Source organism: Callorhinus ursinus, unplaced genomic scaffold (genome assembly GCF_003265705.2).
Source record: "Callorhinus ursinus isolate GAN/ISIS: 27379988/994484 unplaced genomic scaffold, GSC_fseal_2.0 scaffold32, whole genome shotgun sequence".
NCBI classification, from domain to species: domain Eukaryota; kingdom Metazoa; phylum Chordata; class Mammalia; order Carnivora; family Otariidae; genus Callorhinus; species Callorhinus ursinus.
In genome coordinates this window covers 13,367,894-13,388,111 of record NW_027397094.1, presented here as the reverse complement: position 1 = coordinate 13,388,111, position 20,218 = coordinate 13,367,894, and the positions used below count along the sequence as shown (strand labels likewise).

At 45.0% G+C, this 20,218-nt stretch overlaps 1 long non-coding RNA gene across 1 annotated transcript in view; it reads left to right on the top strand.

Moving 5' to 3' along the window:
* The window catches only part of LOC141370348 (uncharacterized), a 44,046-nt gene that overhangs the window by 12,894 nt on the left and 10,934 nt on the right, over positions 1-20,218 (top strand). The window lies entirely within an intron of this gene.

Below are 20,218 nucleotides of genomic sequence, written 5' to 3'. Positions count from 1 at the left end.
CCGGCCTCCAGACCGGGGCGAAGACGGGCCGCGCGGGCGCGGGGGAGCGCAGCAGGTCGCGGCGGCGGCCGGCGCGGAGTGCGGGGCGGGGGGCGGGGAGGTCGGGGGGGCGGGGGGCGGGGGGCGGCCGCCGGGGCAGGCTCAGCCCGAGCGGCGGGGCATGCCGCGCCGAGGCGGCGGCAGCGGCCGGACGGCGTGGAGCACGGGCGCGGCGCGAGCCCCTGGTCGCTCCGCTGCTCTCTCACAGCTCCTGGCGTCGCCGCTCTCCAGCGCCCGCGTCAGCGCCCAGCCCGCCTCAGCTCCGCCGCCGCCGTCGCTGCTGCTGCTGCCGCCGCGGCCGCTCCACTTCTACAGACTTGATTCTTCGACAGCCTCGCACGGCGCCTGCGCGGGCCCCCTCCCCTCGCGCGCGCGCCCGCCCTCCCCCGCGCTCGCGCCCTTCCCCTCCCCCCTGCGCGCTGAGAGGGAACGAGCGCTGCCGGGAGAGCCGGCTCCGCGGCGCCCGCCCGCGGGGCAGCGCCGCCTGTCCGCTCTGCGACCGGTGTCCCTGATGTGAAGGCGGTGGAAGCGTGGTTTGCTTCCCTCCAGCCGCTCGGCTGCCTCCACTACTCGGTCACCATTCCTCCCCTCCAGAACGTTTGAGACAAATCGTGCTAATGCTCGTGTTTTAAAAAGCAAGGCCACTTTGTGACTTGGTTCTGTCAGTCTCTTGAGGATGGGGATTTTAAATCTAGCGTGGTTCACAGTTTTGTTTTTTTAAGGAGTTACATTTGAACTCCACTAAGTGCTTTCACACTCGCATTTGCCTGGGAAGGACACACGCGCCGGCGGTGCCCTTAAGTTTTACTAACAGAGAGGAGTCTGTTCCCAAGCCAGGGACCACGTCCACAAGCCGTTCGGCGGAACCCTCCCGGAGGGGAGCGGGAGCGCCGTACCCCTCGCAAACCCCGAGACTTCCTCTCAGCCCCGCCCACCCTCCCTCCCGACCGGGAGGTCCTCGCGGCACCGGCGGACCCAGCCGCCTTATGTAGGACCGCGCGGCGGGCGCGTGACGTGGGCGCAGAGCCGCGGGCCCGCGTGCGCCGCCGCCGCCGCCGCCGCCGCCGCCGAGTGCGCACGCTCCGCGCGGACGTGACTCGGCGCCGCTGGCACTGGCGGCCTCATTGAACGAATGCACATTCCAGGGATCCGGGGTCTACGGCCAGCGCGGTCGCGTCACCGCGCAGGCTCCGCCCCCTCCGCCGACAGTGGGCCTCTAGGCCCCGCCCCCGGGCCCAACCTTGGACTGGAGGTGGCGCGGGGCGCGAGCGCAGGGGTCCGCGCAGGCCGTGGGGGGTGCCTGGCTGGCCGGCCCGCGGACCCCGCAGGCAGCTGTTGCGCGGGGCCGGGCCATCGGCGGAAGTCCCCGGCGCCGTAGTGAGGCGGGACCGACCGCGCGGCCCAGGCCGGGTGTAGCCCCTGGTGTGTGCAAACCCGCCTGCAGCGAAGGCGGGGTGCGGCCGCCGAGCCTGCTCGGCCCGCCGCGCTCTGCCACGGTTGGCAGCCGCAGACTGTGCCCAGACTGAAGTGAGCACTCGAGTTTCACACTTCTATCGGGAGGAGGAGCTGGTGTGTGTTATGGTAAATCACTTTTGGCTGGTCGTTAGTCTTACTGACTAATAGACGCGGGCTTAGTCACTCTCAGTTGGGACTTAGACACTTCAAGTCTGTAAGGGCGGCCCTTTGGAGCTTCTTTTGTTGGAAAACAGGCCCACATCGCTCCCTGAGACTGGAATGGGCTGGTTAAGTGTGGGAAGAACAGGGTACTAATTATATTATCTTTCCTACAACTGGATTGGTAGGTGGAGAGAGAAAAAATCCTGCTGACGTTTCTCTCTAGTTGTTGCTATTGAAAATGCCAGGTTGCTTCAAAGGATTAACCACAAGGAAGAGGAAAAACACCCTTAGCGATACAGTGGAGGGAGCTGCCTAAAGCACATGAAGAAACCTGTTCCAAAGTGGCACAGAAAACGTAATGCCAGACCTAAATGTTTTTACAGGCCAGCCCTGCATGTCTTCTCTTGGGGGTTTCCAGAGAAGGTGTGCTTGCCATAAAGGTCTCCCCATCTGTTCCGGGATCTTGCTTGCAATTGCAATCCTGCCTCACTCTCTTCTAGCTGGGAGAATTGGACCTGCCCAGATCCTTCCCTGGAGCCCCTGGTGCCAGTGGGCTTGGTCACTCCTGGTACCTGCTGTCTGGAACCTCTTTCAGGACCTGCTCCTCTGGTCACTCTCCATGGAGCCCCTGTGCCACTCCTTGTAGCATGTGACTTCTCTCCCTGGGCCACTGCCCAAAGTGGACGAGGTCCAGTCTGTGTGCTGCAGAGAGACTAGCCATCTGAACACCCCCAAGAGATGGCCCCCACTAGGCAGTGACTGGAACATTAAAAACAACTACAACAACAACAGCAACCCTGTGTTAGAGGCCTGGCCTAATTATACTCATTTACCTGCAAGCTGGTACTGTAATACCCTGAAGGAAAGCCTGACGTTTCATCCCAAAATAGAAATAGTGAGCTACAAATTCTGCCTTGAGAGGGACTAAGTAAGGATTTTTGTAGAACGGAGCTTTTCTTCTCCAAATGAAGGACATTTCCTTTTTATTTTACACTAGGAGTTTAATGTCGAAACCGAGTTGTTGTAACTTCCCTAATGAAATGCCTGCTGGAGAATGGAAAGGCTATTTGAGTTCTGGTCTCTCTTGCCATAAAAGGCTCCGGGATCAAGGGGGTTAAGGCTGGCCCTGGATCCGGGGCAGCAATTCCTTATATTGTATCAAAAGTCTTTCATGCTGCCTGGCCTTTCATGTAGCTCTGAAGCAGCTTTATCGATCTATGCTAAGTAAACATAGCTTTGTTTTCATCTTCCACCCTCCGCCCTCCCTCCCGGCACAGACTGGAGTTGGATCTCTTCCAAAGCGGCTGCTGCAGCAGCTACACCCGCCTCCTCCACACACAGAAGCAGGGTTTCTAGGGTGAGGCAATGCGTCTGCAATTCGCAGAGACAAGGCAGGAATTGTAATTGTAGTTCATCATGTGATGACTTATGAAAGAGGAAGTTGGTATGTTTTAGTCACGTAGACTCTGCCCTCTTGCTTAAGGCTGCAGGTCCTTTCAGAAGAGCATTATGATAATCTTTGCCATTCAGAGTCAAGGTTACCAGGTTGGCTGCAGGGTGCTCCTACACATTCATATGTGGACAGGCATGTGGATGCTGCACGAAGTGTTGGTGGGACAGTGGGTTGAGGCTGGCTTTTAACCAGCACGCTGAAATGCTACAATTTGTCTTATGAACTAAAGGAAATGTTCTATGGGGAACACTTCTGCTGAGATTAGATTAGTCCTTTCCTGCTCTAATTTCTAAGATTTATTTTTTAAATAAAAATCACAGTTAAGGAGCAAAAGGAAAACTGTTCTGTATGATACCATCAAAAGGCAGGAATAAGGGAAGTGATCGGATGTTAAGCCAAAGGGAGCAGTTCTAAGAAATAGCTCAATGGGTGGAAGAAATCTGCCCTCCCCACACTGCGATTTACATGGCCCTCCACCACGTGAGCGTTTAAACATCTAAAATCTGAATCTGGTCCCCGGAGCGTACTCCAGTGGAGATGCTCTTGTTAACATACCACAGCCCTGTACTGACAGTCCACGGGGCAGTGTAAAAAAAAAAAAAAAAAAGTTGTTCCTTCCAGAGGACCCTGAGGGAACTCTGCCCTGAGGACAAACAGCGGGGGGAGGGTTGCAACGTGTGTGCTGTCCACGAGGTGGTATTCCTAGAGACTGCTGAGTTCATGCACTTCACCCTATATTCACATGTGGAATCACAGCCTTCATTCTTTAGAGTGCAGTTTCTATTAATAGCATGATGTTGCAACCATACTAGAGCTTCTTAAACTCTGACCCTGGCATATTTGGAGGAGGAAAAAAAAAAAAGGCAGCCGCGTGTCATTGGGATTTCTGTGGATAACAACCTCAGCTCCTTGTACTTGGGCAAAACGGCCATAAGATCAGAAGAGTGCATGTGCTACTCAGGGCTTTTCTACTTAAAAAAAAATTATAAATATGTACTTGAACAGATCTGTTTATATGAATACGTCTATACATACTATGGAGAGTCATGACACAAATGAACCTTCTGTAGTAGATAGGAGAGCCTTTCTTCTAAGTAATAGTATTTTATGAGACAGTTCTACTGGTTTTCAAATTGCAAATACACTTTTTTAGAAATACTTTCCCTCTGTTTGACCTCTCCCTGTAGCCTGCCTCCCCTGTGCACAGAATGCATTCAGATATTAAAGAGACTTTTGCATGTGGAGGAGATAAACTCTCTGTGGAGGGTCTAAGAATCAGGCCAAATAAAATCACAGGAGCTCTTAATCACCCACATATTATACACAGAAGCTGTTAGTCACCAGCCTATGTGTAAACATATGTATAGGTCCCCATTCAGAGTAAAAATTGGGGTCTTGATGGAGGCTAACTACTTACTGTGTCAGAATTTAAAGAGCTAAGTGAAAAATACAGACAAAGGAGAGATTGAGGTCACACACTCGCTCAGTCTGCAAGGAAATTTGTAGGAGAACTGGAAGGGATTCAACAGCCATTTGCTGCCAGAACCCTCCTATTGACTTTTTGGAAAGAGCATGATGAAATGTACTTTTCTGGAAAAAGGTCTGAATGTGGGTTTAATGGATATTTAAGACACTCACCAAAATCCTTTAAAAGATATCACGAGGAAGATGCTGACAAAAGGGGTGAACTAACTTCAAGGATAATGTTTGAAAATATTAAGATGGTAAATTTTCTTTCATTAGCTTACCTACTTAAAATTTGACTTTCCTGCATACACATTCAGTAGTAAGGGGACTGAAAAAATGGAAGATGTTACAATTCTAAAAGGTTAAGGATAATATGATTGCCTTGTGTTTATTATACCTTTCATATGGACCTACAAAAAAGATAGTTCAACCATAAATTCTATTATCTTATCATCCTTTTTCAGAAATAGAAACCTAAGGTATTGAAAGATTAAGTGATTTGCCTACAGTAGCATTAAAGGTGAGTGTCAGAACTGAAATCCAGTCCTGTTGTCTAATGATACAGTCTAGAAGATTCTACTTGCATTTTGAGTTTTTAAAAAAATCATGTAAGCACAGTGTAGAAGCCTAGCAGGAGAGTGTTAACATTTGTGAGTGTTAACAAAAAGAATGTTAAGATGTGCCAGTCTCTGTATTTATAGGAAAAAAAGCAATTCTAGGATAGTTCACAGGACATGCAATGCAAAGAACAGCCAAGAATCACAACAGATAGAGGGATATGGTAGAGATGAGAGACAGTTGCCACCACGCCGTGCCTGGTATGGGACTCCTTAAATGGCAAGCTATTTTGTGACGGGCCTTATGAACCTTAGATCAAAATCGACGTTGGTGGTAGGATAAAAGACTTCCATTCTGGGATTCAGTTGGGTGAGGATATGGTTTGGGCAGTCACCAAATTGGAATACTGCACCTCCAGCTCCTTATGATGTGCTTCCTTAAGAACAAAATGGAAAAATCTCATGAAATCGTTTTATTCCTGTTATAGGATTCCGGTCCTGGCTATTTTGCACTCAGACAAATAAACACAAGGGGCTAGGGGGCCCTGAAAAGAAAAAACAATAACGTGAAGTCAGATATTCCATAGCATTTCATGATTATAAAGGACCTATAGGAAGCAAAATGATCATAACTTATTCCAAATAGGCTTTCATTGTCATTGTATTTCTTATGAAAAAGAAGTGAGCCAATATGAGTTAGACTGACTTTCTCTTGACAAGCTGAAAATATATTTTGCAAAAGAATGCCAGTCAGCGGGAAAATTTGGCCTTTATCAATTGGGTTTCAATAATCTGTTCTGGTGGCTTACTTGCTCTAGTCTAATGTGTTTAGAAACAAAAAACCAAAAAAAAAAAGAAGAAGAAGTAGAAGAAGGAGTTCCAGTCCAAGATGGTGATGTAGGAAGACCCCAAACTTACCCCTCCACAGACCACGCTAAATTATACCTACTTATAGAACAATTCTTTCCGAAGAAGCACTAAGGGCGAACCCAACAGCTTCTCCACAACAAAGGATAGAACAGGAAAAAAAAAAAAAGTAGTAATGTCATTTAAAACAATTATTTTATGTGTATAGGTGATAGTCTAATAATACCCAAAGATCTAAATGTTTAACAGTAAAATTATTTCTCCATTTTTGTGTGTGTGTGGTCAGTTTTATGTACAGAGGAGACACAGAGGGCTCCCTGTGGAAGGAAAAATGGAAGAAAAATTTAAAAGACTCATCGTGGACTGTCATTTATTAATTGGAGTGAGTGTGCATATGCATTAGCACATCGGCTCCTGTGCCCACATGGCAATGCCTCTTTGCCAAGGGGAGTGCAAAACCACCTAGACAATTAATAAGATTCACACTCAGAACTGAGTTGACACAGGGAAGAAGAAAACCAAGTACAGCTGTCTGTGAACAGACAGCCTGAGTTTGTGCCCTAACAAAAGACCACTGGTAGACAGAAATAGAGAAAAAGATTTCCTAATATGACTGCCTAAATATAGTGTGTTTACTAAAAAGCTGGTCACAGACAGCAAAAATGCAAGTAGGATGAACTTTGATGGACTTGTTGGCCCACTTTGTCAGCCCTTCCAGCAAATTCCTAAGTGAGGAAACCGGTCTGAAACTTGCCTGGGAACTACACACATGCGAACTTCCTAGGGGCTATCTCTTAGCATTTCAGAGATTGCTAGATTTTGAACATTTTTCAGATTGCTTTTATCCCACTACCTACCGATCTACTTATATTTGCATCAACAGATCAATTCATTCTTCTTTACCATGACTAAGATGTCCTGTCTGCTCCCTTTATCAATTTATTGGGGCACCAAGGCAATGAAGACTTTGCCTTCCAAGAAAACATGCAGGTAAACAACAGCTAGAATCCATGTTTCCCAGACTGCAGTTCTTTCTTTAGCCCACTGGTGGGCTACCTCCTATTTCTGTTTTCTTCCCAGGTTCTTTTTTTACGTACACGTAAATAGTTGCACAGGAAGTGGCCGAGGAACCTTAGGTTCTGTTCACACACCTGGCAGATCACCTGAGACAGGTCACTTGGACACCCTGGGCCCGGCATTTTTCTCTACTGGGAGAGGAGATGCTGAACTCGATACCATTTCTACTCAGACCCTTTCCATGGTGCGCGATTTCACGGGAATACAGGGGAATTTGACAAACCCAAGCCTGACAGTCTTCTGACACACGTGGCATCACGAAACAATGCAGAGAAATGACCAGTGAGTGTCTGCCCAATATTTTGGGGCATTGTGCCATCTAAATAAAGTTGTGAGGTTAAGTGGCTACCAGATCATCACATCATCTGAGAACATTATGTCTGCTTGGTTTGGGCTCCGATCCCGGGCTAGGAATGCCTAAGCCACGGTCTGTACTTAGTTTAAGTTAGCCAGGGCAAAAGCATCTATATCAGCATTCATATGCCCAATTAAAGTGTCTCAAGACTTACGGGAAATATTTCTTTCCACAAGAGACCGCCTTATTTTATTTTAAATATACTTGTATATCTTAATATATATGGGCAAAGATTATGTATATACGTATATACTTCATATAAAATGGGTGAAGATTCAGTATCCTATTGACAGCTCCTTCAGATTACTCAAGAGGACGTCAGTTGAGAAAAACAAAAAACTTCCATACACGGATAGATCAGCAGGATGTGGAAACTTGTCTTGAGGATTTTTTTTGTATTCTCACCCAAGATTCCTCAGCTTAATAGCTGTGCAGCTTCTCTGCTGGCTATATACTGAATTTATAAAGGATGTTAGGGGAGATAAGTTCTAGGAATCCTGATATTTTGAAATTTGTTAACTAGGTCAAATATTGCATTCATAACCTTCTGTGTTTCATTTATTTGGGTCTGATTATGAAAAAAACCTAATGAAATTTCTTAAATTCTGTATATTTCAAAAACGGTGTTGGTGGGAAGCACTTATATGTGGATGTTTCATTTCAACTCTTTTTCCAAAACCAAAAAAGAGCCATATTCCTTGCTTTTCATACATAAATTACTCAATATATTTGAAAATGAGTGTCCCAGAATCAGACTTCTAGATTCCATGAATTCAGAGTGTGGAAAAGGAGAACCAGCCCCTTTTAGCTGTAACAGGAGACATTCTTTTAAAAAGCCTGGAATGCTGAAGCCCTCTTATACTGAAAACATGTCAGGACATGCCTTTTTGGGATGCTGTCAAGTGGTTTAGGCTCAGAATTCTACATTCCATACTTTTGAAGTTGTTTTCTATTGGCAGACGACCTCTTGATTATTTTCATGTGGTGGGTGTTCAGGCCAACCTTTCCAGTTCCCCGTAATTAACCACCCCCCCCCAAAAAAAACCCCTGAAACCTCATACCCTGTGAAGTGTCCATATTTTAGCATCAAGTTATGGGTCGTGTGAGTGCTGGGCTTATCACGGTCAATCCTATGAGCCTTGTCACAGTTTGTCACAAATGTCAGTTCCAAATCGGGTACACATGACCTAGAGTGCTTTATCCTCCTATGCTCGTTTCTACTTCTTAGTAGTGTCACCATGTTAAGGAATGAAAAATTACACTTGCTGTGAAAAAGTTTTCACCTTTAAGGAGCTGTCATTTCCCTAGTAAAATCAAACAGCAATTTCTATTTACCTCGGCTCCTTTTGGGATCAAGGCTGGGAATGGGTTAGCGGACAGATAAACAAAGGAACTGGTGAATGGAGTCTCTCCCGACTCAGAAAAGTGCAACTGCCCCCTTGTGCAGGAGATACCAGTTAGGTGGAAACCAGTTCTCCCACTCCATAGAGCCGCTGTTTTCTAGGAAGTTGTGATTCCTGGGTTGGAGAATGACACTACAGTCCAGTACAGCATGAACCTAATTAAATTAAAAGTAAATACTCCCCCCTCCTGGCCTCCGAACCATCAGGAATTCATTTCACAGGTGCTTCTATCTGTCGATCCCGAACAAAGGTAGCCCACTTAAAACCCCGTCAACATTTGCCTTGTTATAGAAGACACGTTAGTAGATGTTTTGATATTTCTCGAACTCCAGCAGGATTCTCAACATGCCCCCAAATGGAGAGGTGTAATCTTGAGTGATGGTTAAAAAAAAAGTCTCATTTCATTTCACTTTGTGGGAATTAGTTCTTAATTGTCTGTTTTATTGGGAAATTTCCCAGAGATTTATACACTATGAGAAACTAGTCTGGAAGAAGCCAAACAGGACAGACATAACAGTCAGAGGTCTTTTAAAACATTTCAACTTGCAGACCAAGAATACAACTTGGAAATCATTTTTATGCTTTTATTATAGTATATAAATTATGATATTTTAGGTGACGCCAATAAAGCCAGCCTAGGGAAGAAAATCAGTTTCTTTCTTCAAGCTTTCCAGAGGTAGTATAAGTTAAATAATTCTATGGTAGAGTTTCAACACCTCCAATTGAGCACTGTTGTTTACGAAGTAAGAACAGTAATCCTCACGTAAAAAGGTGGTATTGCTTCCCGAGACAGCAGATGGTGTTATTAAATACACAGGCAAAGTCTAAGGTCATAAGGAACTAACAATTAACCAGAAATACGATCTGTCACACTCGTTTAATGGGTAACCTACCAGATATATGCCACTCGTATTATCGTGAGTGTTGGGAGGTACATCGTCAAGCTTCTGAGCAGTTACACAATCACTTTGGAAATATTGTGATTATATTCTCCTTTAAGCATTTAGTGAAACCAACAAGCTAGAAAGAAAGTGAAAATTGGTGTGATTTCCTCATAATCTTGCTTTTGGTTGCCTACTTTAAAAAAAAATACTTTACCGTTTCAGATTGCACAATCTCACAGCTATTCCTGAATATAATTGGTCTACCCAAACTAATACTTGTCAAGATTTTGGATTTTGTACTGCTAATTCGAGTTGTTCCAAGGCCTCTTTACATTATCATAGGTATTATTTTTGCCCCTGCAGATTTCATAGTGGGAAGGTGATGAGAAAAGATTTGGCCGTACATGGTGGCAGCACATGGGGGGGCAGGCTGAAACCAGGAGGGTGGAGGAGGGGCATTGAGTTAGGAGTGGGGGCGGGGAGCAGGGGGCAAAGTGTAGTCAAACACTTACCAGTGAGTAATGAGGGCATGATTAAAATCTGCAAGTGGACTCAGTTTTGATTATAAATCAAACACAAATATATCAGTAAAGTAAGATCTTTACATGGACAGCCCAATTCCTTATGAGGGTTTTCCAAGGAGAATTTGCCACGGAGAATGTGTGAACAGTTTCCTTTTCACTTAGGCTTTTGAGGATGAAGAACTGAATTCTAAATTCACGCAAAGGAAAAATGACCAACAGGGCAACAACCAAGTCTGAATCACAAAGAGCAAACTATTTGCTTAGAATTTGGAAGGGTGAGCCTTGGCCCATAAGCAAGAACTCCAAAGTGTGTCAAAGAGTTGTGACTCCGACCATTGTGTCGACTGATCTGAAAACCACCATCTGGAAAAGCTGAAACATCCCCGGTGCCCCAGGTGAATAGAAGATGAACAATGGAAAACAAGGTTCGGAGGCCACTGGTTCCTCAGAGTAAGTGGGTGGATCCCAGTCTGTGAGCAAAAACCCGTTCTTAAAGTTCCCTGCTGCTGGATTTGGTGAGGAAGTCTGAATCACAGAAAATGCATGCTAATAAGATTTTTTTTCTGATGCAGTTTCACATATTTAAATGTGTATATTTACATTTCTCCACATTTAAACTGAGTCAGAAAAGCACAGCGTCTGAAGGCACAGACTCCCAGTCTGAGACCTTCATCTACAAGCTCAGGGAGCTCGATTCTCCACGTGGCCAGGACTCCTGCTGAAACTTCCAGCAGCCCTCAGAAAAGCCAACGAGGTACCCTGGGCTGAATGAATGAGAACTTTCTGGAGAGCGGAAGACTGGTGGAGGTCCAGCTGGAAAAACATATGGCAGCAGAGGCGGAAAGAGAGCTTCATGACCGAGAGCTTTTATAAAAAATGTCTGGAGGCTCAAGGCAACCGTTACAACCCAAGATCTTACTAAGCATGATGGATATTCTTACTTCTAGGACTGCCTCCAATTTACCTGGATCACAGCCAGCACTGCATCCTCAGGCGCCCCTCGGGATGGTGCCCAATGAAGAACAGCATTGCACCACATCCTACCCCCAAGGCCAGGACCCCACTGCCTGCTCCCCCCACCCCCACCCTGATAGAGCACTCAAGATGGGAGCTCACTGTGTCATCCTGAAAGAAAACAAAGTTTGCAAATCACTCCAGTCCGTTTGTTTTATAACAGGTCAGGAGGGAAAATGACCATGGTCAATTCTCTTCTTACCCCTGTGTGAACTCAGAGCACTTTCGAGCTGCTCAGTGAGCAAAGCCAGGAAGTGTGAGTTTCTGACGAGGACACCATGCCAAGATGGCTTCTCCAGATACAGGCACAACCTTGAGGTTTTATGTCAGTCCCTCCCTGCCCAACGTCATTTCCAAAATAATGGAAAGGAAGATTTGATTTTTCCATGTGAATTCTCCATAATAATCTTCTCTTATCGCTAATAACCATTTGTGTCTGTTACTGAGCTTTAAGAACATTCTACATGGAATGCTGTATCCCTTAGAAAAGACATAAATTAGGAGTTGATTATTCAGAATTATATATATAAAAAAACACTTTATAAAGTCCATAATTTACCGTAGGGTTGTAAAAAAAAAAAAAAATAGTAAGTTCCCCTAGAACACTGAAGTAGTATTAGGTTTTTAAAAATGAAACCAACATATACTTTTTAAAGATATGCACAGAATGTATTGGGGAGGTAGACATGTGTACCTCTTTTTATCAGTAATGTAGTTATAGCTGACACTATTACTTTTCTTCAACAGATAATACTGTCTCCCTTCCTGTGTCCCTGATGGTTTTTCCACCACCATTCTCCTTAAGAGAGGCAGTTGTAGAAGCGGCAATTATTGGAGTCACAAAACTCGGGGCCTGACTTTATTACCCAATCATTATGACAATTATCCTTCTAGTTTTCCCTTTGTCCATATATACACATTTCCAAGGCATGTTTTTTCACTACTGGAAAGAGAAAGGCCAGTGGATCACTTACACACACTCTATACTGATGAAGCAATGTCATTAACTTTTGATAAAAGAAGCAGCAAATTATAGCCCTTTATGCTTAGATTGTATTTTCCCTCTTAGGAACCCAAAGCAAAAAGTGTTTGTGTGTATACATATATATTACTATATTGTTATATGATTATTATATATTACTAAAATATTTTTAAAAATGTCAGGTTCACAGTGAGCTTTCCATCCATCTGGCCAAGGGGGTTGGGGACTGTGTGCCTAAGACTACTTGGGCCTAATGGAGAAAGGGCTTTCAAGCCCCAGAATTTTCTAGATGTTCAGAGAGAGGAAACAAAGTCACTTCTTCTCAAGTAAAGCTTTTCTCTTTGTAGGGCACCAGAAATGCAGAGATAGATATGGGCTGGCTGGGGGTAACTAAATGTGTGTTCTTGTTAATGGGGGCCCCGTTCCCCCTTGGCTGCCTGGCGCTATGTCACACGGTACGAGGAGCACCAAATCCCTGTCTGCAGACTCTCTGGGGTTGAAGTCCTGGGAGCGTAACTCATGCTGTGACAGGCACCACTTCTGCCTCTGCAGCCCCAGTAAACACAGGCAAACCCCTTTTCTGTGCTTCATTTCCTCTCTAAGTTGACATACAGTTGACCCTTGAACAATGCAGGGGTGAGGGGCGCCGACCCCCCTCCAGTCGAAAATCCACATGTAACTTTTGATTCCCCCAAAACTTAACTACTAATAGCTTACTGTTGACCGGAGGTCTTACTAATAACACGCACAGTCGATTAACCCGTATTTTGTATGTTATGTGTATTATATGCTGTATCCTTACAATAAAGTAAACTAGAGAAATGGGGCACCTGGGTGGCTCAGTCGGTTGAGTGTCCGACTCTTGGTTTCGACTCGGGTCGTAATCTCAGGGTGGTGGGATCGAGCCCCACATCAGGCTCTGAGCTTAGCAGGGAGTCTGCTTGGGATTCTTTCACTCTGCCCCTCCTCTGCACACTCTCTCTTTCTCAAATAAATAAATAAATCTTAAAAAAAAAAACTAGAGAGAAGAAAACGTTATTAAATAAATCGTAAGAGAAAATACATTTATGGTACTGTCTTTTATTTCTGGACTAATAATCTGCATGTAAGTGGACACTCGCAGTTCAAACCCACATTGTTCAAAGGTCAACCGTAAATGTGAGATTTACTAATATGTCCAGAGACCACTCAGTAGGGGTAAGTATCACCCAGTGGTTAAGAGTGCAGGGCCTGGAGGCAAAGAGCCAGGGTTTTATTCCAGTTCTTCCACTTTTACCAGCTGTGTGAGCCTGGACAAGTTACTTAAACTTGCTGTGCCTCCATTTCCTTACCTGTGAAATGGGTATAAAAGCAGCACTTGCTGCAGAGGTTGATAGAAGGGTGAAATGACATACCACATGCCTTGAGCGGTGTAAGGCACATGACAAGCCCTTCATTCACCCTGGCTTTCGTTATGTTAGGTATTTCCGGACAAGACTGAAGCAGACATTTTTTTCTAAAACCAACCAGTTCTTCTACCTCCCGCGGCCGGACTTGAGGATCTTACTTTAGGAACAAGCCCTGCTACTTCGCATCCCTCCACACCCACCACTCCAGGAAGTAGTTATCACCAAAGCTGCCAATGACCTCACTGTGACCAACTCGAAGAGACTCTTATCTCTAATCCTTCCTGAGTCATCGGCCACTTCTGCCATCACTCCTTCCATTCTTTTTCTCCCTTTGGCTCTTAAAGTAACATCCTGTGCCTACTGAACTTAAAGAAGGCAAGAACTTCAGAAGTTCTTAAGGTGTGTGTTCTACTGCCCCTTGCTTTACTCCAGGCTACAAAGTCCTCAGTGCTTGGCACGTAGTAGATACTCATCAAACGTCTGGGGCCCGGCCTTGAACTGCGATGTTGAAGAACTTCTTCAATCTCTGTCCCCTTGTGTTGTTTTCTTGATATTTGGGTCCTTGCTGCTCTCCCTGGAATCTCTGCTAAATGAAGGAAATCCTGGAAGGCCGTCTGACTTCTCGTCCATCTTTTTCTTCACTTGAGACCCGAAATTCTTTATAGTTAAACTTCCTCTGCTTCAGGTTTCCAGTTTTTGGTGGAGAGTATATTGTTACTCCTTTTTCCACGAAATGTAGGCATTAAGCCCCTGAAACATCAAAATCACACACAATTATTCTGAAAACGACTCCTTTGGGGATGTACAAGATGCATTCTAGCAAGGGAATCATATTCTCCCAGAGGCAGAACCCAAGAATATGCATTTTAAAAATCAAATTCCTGGGGCGCCTGGCTGGCTCAGGCGGTAGAGTGTGTGACTCTTGATCTCAGGGTTGTGGGTTTGAGCCCCACGTGGGGTGTAAAGATTACATAAAAATAAAATCTTAAAAAAAATAAAATAAGAAATAAAAATAAAAACAAAATTCCTTTCTTATACACAGTAAAGTACCATAACCATTGGTTCAATCTCACCCTGAATCCCTTCTGCCACACATCTCAATTCAGGGCCATTTCAACTGAACAAAGCTTATGTACCTGTGAGGATCAAAGTTACTTAATATATTAGCTTATAATATTTTCTAAAAAAAGGCAGATTTCCCCTTACATGCACACACCTACACATGCGTGCATACTTTCACACACACACACACACACACACACACACACACACACACACTGAAGTCAACTGTACGTGGGGTTTTTAAAAATTACCCATTATTTTGGATTATTCACACCATTAGGCATAGCTGGGCCAATGATACTTTTAGGGAAAAGTTTTAATTTTTAAGACATTTGAAAATGTTTTAATTTTTAAAAAGATTTTGTTTATTTATTCAAGAGAGAGAGATCGAGCATGAGTGGGGGTGGGGGGGTAGGTGCAGAGGGAAAGGGAGAAGCAAACTCCCCCACTGAGCAGGGAGCTTGATGTGGGGCTCGATCCCAGGACCCCAGATCATGACCTTAGCTAAATGCAGATGCTCAACCGACTGAGCCACCCAGGCGCCCAGAAATGTTTTAATTTTAATTTCTTTTAAAATCAGAAAGGAGAAAATAGTATAACAATAGTGAATACATATTAATGAATTCAGTCTTGATTATATTTGTCTTTACACCACTGCAGTTGTAGGACATGGTTTTTAATGGAGGAAGGGGCCCACCAAGGCAAAAATGCCCACAGCATTTCTGGGAACCACAAAAGTTATAATGCGGCCCTGGTAATGACCACTGACCTTTTTAGGTTCCTGTGTTCATATGAAGAATTCCTGGAATACTTTCATATTTTTAATTTATACATTGCCTGAGACTTAGTCTTTGGTATTCTAGTTTCTTTCTATTTATCTTGATCCCCCAGAGACCTCATCTCTTGCATTACTTTTGTTCACTGTCTCTATACTAATGAATTCCAAATCTCTCTCCCCCTCTATCTTTGTGTCAGATTCTAAATTTGAACTTCTCACTGCCCATGGGGTATTTTCCACTTGTGTACCTCATCCCTGGCTCAAAACCAGCAAACACATCCCTGAGCTCACCTTCCCCTACTCTTCGGCTCTCGCTCTCTGCTCGCCCGTCTGTCTATTAGAATTACTACTAATTTTGTAGTCACTATGAGCCAAACTTCAGCTCAGGTCCTCTCTCCCTCCCTTATTTGGCTGGGCCTTAGGTCCCAGGCTCGCCGCTGTTCCTATCTGAGTCTCGCTATCCATTCCTCAGCTCTGCTTTCCTTACCTCTCATCCTTCCCGCTTGCGTTCCAACATGCATTGTCCCACTTCCTCCCACAGCGCAATTCCTAACCATCCTTGAACTGATCTTAGCGCTCTTTGCGTCATTTTCTCCCGCTCTGCTCCATAATTCCACGACTTCAACCCAAACTCCTTACCAGTTTTTAAGGCCCTGCCTAGGTGGATCCCTATGTTCTGACCAACATGTCTCTCTGCTCATGAACACCCGCCAAAGATGACAGTTAAAGACTCCCCTCACTCTCCCACGTTTGCCGTCTTTGTCTTTTGTTTAGCTCTAGATTCATTCATTCACTCATTTACTTGGTGGTCTGGGGGGACTGATCCGTCCTGGGCATGGTCACCTTAAATGTCCCCTTCCTACCTATTCTGACCCTATATAGCTTTCAAAGCTCAGGTCAGGTCCCCATGTATGTAGCCCCGGGTTTACCCATGATCACCGGTCTCTTTCCTCTCTACCCTCAGGGTACCTGTGTAGTGTCCCAGAATTTAGCCCTCACTGATGCTTGTGGTGTGGGATGTCTCGACAATGTCATGGGTGCTATTTGCCTGAGTCTTGTGAAAGCAATAATCTTTATAGACAATCTACCTTTTCTATCACCCAACTGCACCTGATATCAAGCCCAGGGCTGGGCTAGTGGTGCCAACCCACTGATTATTATCAGTTGTTTCAAGTGTTTACTATACTATGATCCAGGCACTGTATATGCTAGACACTTTATATACACTGATCCCTATGAGGTTGATATTATCATCCCTCTTTTACAGGTTGGAGAAACTGAGGCTCAGAGACATTAAGTGACTTGGTGAAGTTTACATAGTTGTGAAGTAGCTAAATTAGAATTTAAGGCCTGACATGATCCAAAAACTGTGCTCTCACTCTCTTTGTTAAATTACCTCTGCTTTCGGTTGATTTGTAAATATTCAAATCTACTCATTTTCTTCCCAGTGATAATTATGTTTGTTTTCTATCTCCGTTTATATATGTATATTCTTTTTTTTTTTTTAAGTAATCTCCAGGCCCAACATGGGGCTTGAAAGTACAACCCCGAGATCAAGAGTTGCATGCTCTATGGAGTGAGCCAGCCAGGCACCCCTCTCCCTTTGTATTTTTAATAGCCTGCTATTCTATCTTTTCGGGGCTCTCTGCTTATATCAGACCCACTAAATCCTTCTAGAATCTTATCGTAAATGGCCACCACATATTGGTTATTTGGGCGATATTTATATAAAATAATTGTAAGCATCAAGCTCATATGTGGACCCACCCAGCCAGTAACTTTCTCTCATGCAATGTAGTATATTTTGTCAATTAAACAAATCTCAAGATTTAAAAAAAAAAATCAATAAACATACAATGGAAAGAAAAGTTGGGAACATAGAAATAATATCTCCAAATGAATACATTAGATATAAAAGTTCACAACCAGGAATTCTACAGTTGGGTTTGCGGTAATGTTAAGTCGTTAATCCTGTGTTCCTCTGTTGTTTCTCCGTGTACCCTAACCTGGTAGAGTTCCTGTCAATTCTTAACACCATTCAAAACTTCCCATAATATTAAGAAAACAAAATAATAAATTAAAATTAACTTGCTTTATTATAAGATAGTACTTTTAAGAACTTTTGGGGGGGCTGAAAACCCCTGGAGATATTTGTGGTGGAAGCATCATAGCAGAACAAAATCTGGGGTAGAGCATGCCATTTCATTACTGGGAGGTGATAAATACTTGCTAACTAGCCCTTCACTGCAATGCCTCTCCCTGTGACAGAAAGTGTCACTTGCTTCCTGTGACAGAAACTGTTACCTATCTCCCACTGTCCATCCTCTTTTCTCTCTTGGTAACATTGTCCCTATTATAAATAGTGATTGCTTTCTTCTTCTTCTACTTTTTTATTAAGATTTTATTTATTTATTTATTTATTTCAGAGAGAGAGAGAGAGAGAGAGCACGCACAAGCAGGGAGGCGGGGAAGAGGGAGAGGTTGAAGCAGACTCTCTGCGGAGCTGGGAGCCCGACTCCGGGATCATGACCTGAGCCGAAGGCAGACGCTTAACCGACTGAGCCACCCAGGCGCCCCAGTTCTTTTTTTACACCTGGATCATTATTTGCTCTCTGTTCAAAAATAACTCAGCCAAATGGATTTTCCTGCTAAAGCTATGATGTAAAAACAAAATTTCACTCTAACCTTTTGTTTTATTTTGCTTGTTTGTTTTGTTTTTATCTGTATCTGTTTGCCACCTTTATTCCTGAAAGAAGAATTCGGGAATTATGCAATACTCTAAAATAGGGATTAACAAGAAATGTTCCTGGACAACTTTGATTTGTAAGAGAAACAAAGAATTTATTGCTGGCTTGGTTACTAGTGGCGGGGTAATCAGAAAATCTATGAAGGAAGCTGGAAGCTGACCTCTTTTAAAGTCACTTAAAAAAGCTGAGGTTGATTTTGTAGTTCTTGGTCAGAATCTCGCAACAATTTACTTGTGTGTGTGTGTGCGTGTGTGTGTGTGTGTGTAACGTAGTGGACATCTGCTGCTTTTTCCTGCTCAACGTCCATTTCTTCCTGTGATACTGGGATCCTAGTTTTCTTTAGGGAACTACCCCTCCCTGACTCCGAGTCCTGGTAGTTCTTAACACCAGATTATGGAGTTAATCTAGAGTATTCAAAGCCTTCCATAATATTAAGGTGAGCAGTCCAGAGGGCTGGCTATTTTGGCTTCCGCCAGTTGGATGATTATTTGCCAACCTTCCAACGGAGGCCAGTGGGAACAGCGCTGCAGGCCAAACGGGACTCTTTACAACTGTGTGTTTGTTAGGGGGAAACACTCCCAACACAAATGATTGAAATGGAAACCGGATGTGCAGGTTTCCCGAATAAAAGCACGCACAGGTAGGCCATTCCGGCTCAGTCACGAGGAGCACAACAGGATCTGTCGGGACGGTCGCTGCAACCTCTGTTGCAGAGAACGAGCGGCGAGTAGCCCGAATCAATGGGGGTGCCGAATGGCACCTAATTTGCAGCGGGAGCTCGGCACCTTTCCTCTCTTTGCTGCTTCCCCGGAACAAGGAGAAAAAGACATTAGGATGAAGGATAATGTGTTATCGACACATAAAGATGAAAGAGAGGACACCTGAAATGTCACTCATTTGAAGGTCTACTTTAACCTACTCTGTCTTCTTAGCCCCCAAAACACATTGCACATTATTTTACCCGTCCGTGGCCCACTCTGGAGCCCAGGGCACCTGGGCGCTCCGGGTTTATCCTTGAGCCCAGCCGCGCGAAGCTGCGGCCCACCATCCGAAGGGGGCTAACTGGTGTGTTTTACTGTCTCTGCTGGGAAGAGGGCATAGATGTATCAGATCCCTGTGTGATGGATGGAATTGCATCCCTCAAAGAGATTCGCTGAGGTCCTAATCCCTGGGAGGTGACCCTGGGGGTTGCTCAGTCCAGGGTCACTGTGAATGTGACCTTATTTGGACATAGGGTCTCTGGAGATGTAATCAAGTGAAGACGGGACGGTTAGCGGGGGTCAGCCGGGGCCTAATCCAACCTGACTGTCGTCCTGACCAGAAGAGGAGAAGAGACCCCAGAGAGGACACCACGTGACACCAGACACGGAGATTGGAGCCATGTGTCTACGAGCCAAAGAAATGCCAGGCAGTGCTAGCAATAGCTGGAGGGAAGAGCAAGGCACAGGACAAATTCTCCCCTCGAGCCTTCAGAGAGAGCATGGCCCTGCTGACACTCTGATCGTGAACTTCTAGCCTCCGGAACCGTGGGAATAAAATCTTGTTGTTTTAAGCCCCCCCAGGTTGTGCTCGTTTGTTATAGCGGCCCTAGGACACGGATACACCCTGCTGAAGATCAGGAAAGGCATGCTGCTGTGAAACCCACTGCACAGAGGGGACGGTCACCCAACAGCTGTCCCACGTGGTCATAAGGATCAATGCCACCTTCCACAGAGGAGGTGCAGCTGTCCCAGGATTCGAGATAGCTGCTCTAGATGCAGCTGCGCAGATGTGCCACTGGACCAGGGACACGTTGAGGGCAGGACGCGTGTCTTGTTCTCCTCTGCATCCCTCGTTCTGTGCCTGAAAACCAGAGGTGCCCAGTAACCGTGGAAAATATGAATGAATTCATGGGACAGTGTTTTCCGGATGAGCGATTAGCATTACTTTCTGACATCACAGAAATGTTTACGGTCCTCTTCTGTGAAAATGTAAGTGGCCAAGGCGTCATATCAGATGCCTTCA